We start from the raw sequence: 3,757 nt of genomic DNA, 5'->3' as shown, positions 1-3,757 counted from the left end.
AGATTTCTATTTACAAATAGAATCAAAAATCAACTAAAATAATTAGATCATCATAAAAATTGAACAAGAAGTTACATCACAGAACACACTCCCTCTGAAATACCTACACTGAATTTGATGTTTTTATAGCATGATTATAACAAAGATTCTTATGGCCATAACAATAGATGGATAAATACTCTGTATTTAACCTCATGTCTTTGCTTAAAATTTATAAACATTAAATAAAATAGGCCAATTAAGATAACACCAAATTATTAGGATAGTGACATCAGTTCATTTGAAATGACAGCAATGCTTGCTTAGTGGGAGAGAGAATGTCAAACTGTAAGAAACAGTAGAAGAGTTGTTAATAGAAGTGTCATAGCATTAATAATTCTGTACTAAGTCAGAAACAATTTGCGTATATTTGACATTTAAAATAGTTAAATAATGTGGCTTAATGTTTACATATTAGTTTTACAGTTCCAATGTAAAGACTGTGGCTGATTTTAAATTTGTGATATTTAGTTGAAAAATATGTAAGAATTGTGCTAAATTTGTTAATTATAGTGGAATGATAAGAAACTTTGACTTTTACAGTTCATTTAATTTGTGAGATTGAATGTGTGTCTTTTAATATTGGGAATTTTTGCTTACATAATTGGGCTTGAGAAATTTAATTAAGTCATAAATAAAACTGATTAATTGTGGGAGTTTAGTTGGTTTAACTTGAGTTGATAAATATTAACCAAGGACATTTTTGAAAGTGATTAGAAATTTACTAGATTTATAAGTAGAATACTATTTGTATAGTATACTTCAAGCTCAAGGCAAATTAAGTTTCAGAATTTGTAGCATCCATAAATTGAATAATCATATAAAACCTTAATTAACAATCGAATATACTTTTCTATGTACAAAAATGTCACAACTGGTCATACAAAACTTACTTAAATTGAAATAGTTTATAATGCAAAATTCTACACACAGTGAGAAAAAAAAACTTGTGAAACTCTGCTATACAACAGCTTTTATCACTGCCAAAGCAGATTTAGAATAAAGACTGAAAATATTATGTCCTTCAATTTTTATTATTAGCACAATAAATATACTGATTTCTAATATATATGCAATATTTTGAATGATCAGTATGTTTCTGCTGTTTTCAAGTGTTTCAGTTTTAAAATTGTTTAATATTATTCTATTTCTATGGAATAAACCTAATTCTATTTAGTATTTTAAAATCAATTCACTAAAAGCATTTGTTAAACACTTTATGGGCATGTGGGTTGAAGACAAAAATAAGGCAGTCATCCTCAGTGTAATACTGAGTTTGACACAGAAGTAACAGGAAATTCTGCGGGTGCTGTCATCCCTTTTCGGTAACCACCATAATCCAACTATTACAGAGAGGTTGGTGTTTTTTTCAGGGGTATAGCAGGTTGTGACTTCAATCTGCTTCATCTGTTAACACTATTATGCACCGTGCCCACCAGAGGTGAAGGATTGCTGAATACAGAACGGCCTGCCATGCTTTGGGAAATTTAAGATGCATTCAACTGAGGCTAAGCCAGAAATCATAATCTAAGGATTTAACAATTGGCTTGACTTGTGTACTGAAGAATCGGAGCAGATCAAGCTTTGCTGCTGGAGCAGTCCTTGGGGGTCCTCACTGAGCCAAACATTAACTCTTTGGTTGCCGGATTGTGGGGAGTTTCTGGAGAAACTCTGGGGTGACTAGCACTATCATGCAGTGCTTGCACAGTTAGGGGCAGATGTTATTTGCCAACGGTTACAAAAGTTTTAAAATATTTTAACAATGAGCAGGTTGATATTATTGTATTATGGCTGAGTATTAGCTATAGATTAAGCTATGTACAACTGCTATGGAATTCTTCCTGTCTTCTACTTTTAACTATGAGCCACCATCATATTATAGAAAAGTAAAAAGGCATAATATTTATTTAGGAAATAATATTTCTCACATTAGTTAGCAAAGCCGTGCCCTGACCTTAGAAATAACCATGCTATTACACTTATGAGTCTTAGGTTTCATTCCTCCTTTGATCCTGGGCATATGACCCTTATAGGAGAACCTCACAAGCTTTGCTTTTAATGGCTCCACTCCCATGTATTCAGATAGAGATGCAAGTGTACATTAAACTCTGTAATTCAGCATCTCCTGCCCATTGGGGTTAGAGCTGCAGAGGCATGTAATCGAGTGTAAGGAGTGGCACTGACATAAAGTTAGTGGGTAAAATGGCTTTCATCAATTACTATTGTTTCATGCTGAATTTTTAAAATGTACACTGTAAAATTCACATTTTTGATGTATAGTTTTAACAAAAGAATAGTCATGTAACCTCCATTACAATCAAAATACAGAATAGTTATTTTTTGGGGGGAAATTTTTTCTATCTTTTTATAAACAGGACTGCCCAGGTTTATTGGGCAATAGGCCTCCTTGCTTCTTCTCCCTGCCTGGTGCTGTGGGCCCTTCCACACTCAGTCAGGGGAGGGCTTCTCTGGTCTTCTCAGCTGTAATCTCCTGGGAAGAGAGCTGACAGCCAGTAGTGGGTCTTCCCTGGGGCCTCCAAGTCCAGCCACACCAGCCCTTTCTTCAGCAGGCATTTCAGAACTTGCCACGCTCGCTCAGTCTCCCATTTAAGAGTGGCTTTGATCTCACTGACAGGCACACAGCCATTTTTCTCTGCTAGCTGCAGCCCCACCGTGTGATCCATATTGAATTCAACTGGAACACACTGGATGAGGTAAGTGCCACCCATAGGGATGATGTCGAAGCCAGTGCCAAGTGCTTTTAGTTTCTTGACGGCCTCGATCAAGTGGTCTTGACTGATATTCTGGTGAACTTGTTCCTTCCTTTTAACCCTTGTTGATGTAGTTCCTCTAGAGTTATCAGATCTCCATTCCAATGCTTCAGCACCAGGCACACTTCGATGATGTGGACACTTAGTTCATAATAGAAATTCCCCACGCCCAGCATATCAGATCAAAGTCCTTTTTCAGAGGCCAAAGACTCCACCCCAATGGTTGCACACATGTCCTGGCATTGCACACAGGACCCAGGGTTCTTCCAGATCTCCTGCTTGTGCTTGCTGGAAAATTCCTCCAGGTTGGTCTTGAACATGCCCAACAGCTTTGACATCTGGGCTAGCTGGTCCTTAGCCAAGACCAGCCCTTACTCCTTATACTTGGCCTTGGCAAATTTCTTCCGGGCAATGGCACTAGCTCTCACCCCGCAGAGGTGCATCCCCAACCTGGGCCCATGCCCAGGGCTCCTCTGCTGCTGGTTCCCCAGAATAGTTCTTTCAAATAAAAAAATTGCCTTATTTCGTTGAGCAGTGGCTTGTAGTTCTCCTTGAAGAGGTCCTTTACGTTCCTTGTTAGTTGTATTCCTAGGTATTTTATTCTCTTTGTGGCAATTGTGAATGGAAGTTTGTTCTTGATTGGGCTCTCTTTAAGTCTGTTATTGGTGTATAGGAATGCATGTGATTTTTGCACATTGATTTTGTATCCCGAGACTTTGCTGAACTTGCTTATCAGTTTCAGGAGGTTTGGTGCTGAGACGATGGGGTCTTCTAGATACACAATCATGTCGTTTGCAAATAGAGACAGTTTGACTTCCTCCTTTCCTATTTGAATGCCCTTTATTTCTTTTTCTTGCCTGGTTGCTCTGGCTAGAACTTCTAATGCTATATTGAACAGCAGTGGTGAGAGAAGGCATCCTTGTCTGGTGCCACATTTCAAGGGGAAT

The 3,757-nt window shown here is 37.7% G+C and overlaps 1 pseudogene; it reads right to left on the bottom strand.

Moving 5' to 3' along the window:
- Window positions 1–2,491: 2,491 nt before the first annotated feature.
- Window positions 2,492–3,253, bottom strand: LOC116551504 (annotated as a pseudogene).
- Between the last annotated feature and the right edge of the window lie 504 nt (window positions 3,254–3,757).

Source organism: Sapajus apella, unplaced genomic scaffold (genome assembly GCF_009761245.1).
Source record: "Sapajus apella isolate SASKATOON/1434 unplaced genomic scaffold, GSC_monkey_1.0 scaffold10, whole genome shotgun sequence".
In the NCBI taxonomy this organism is placed as follows: Eukaryota; Metazoa; Chordata; class Mammalia; order Primates; family Cebidae; genus Sapajus; species Sapajus apella.
The sequence above is the reverse complement of the archived record's forward strand: the minus strand, read 5'-3'. Positions and strand labels throughout refer to the sequence as shown.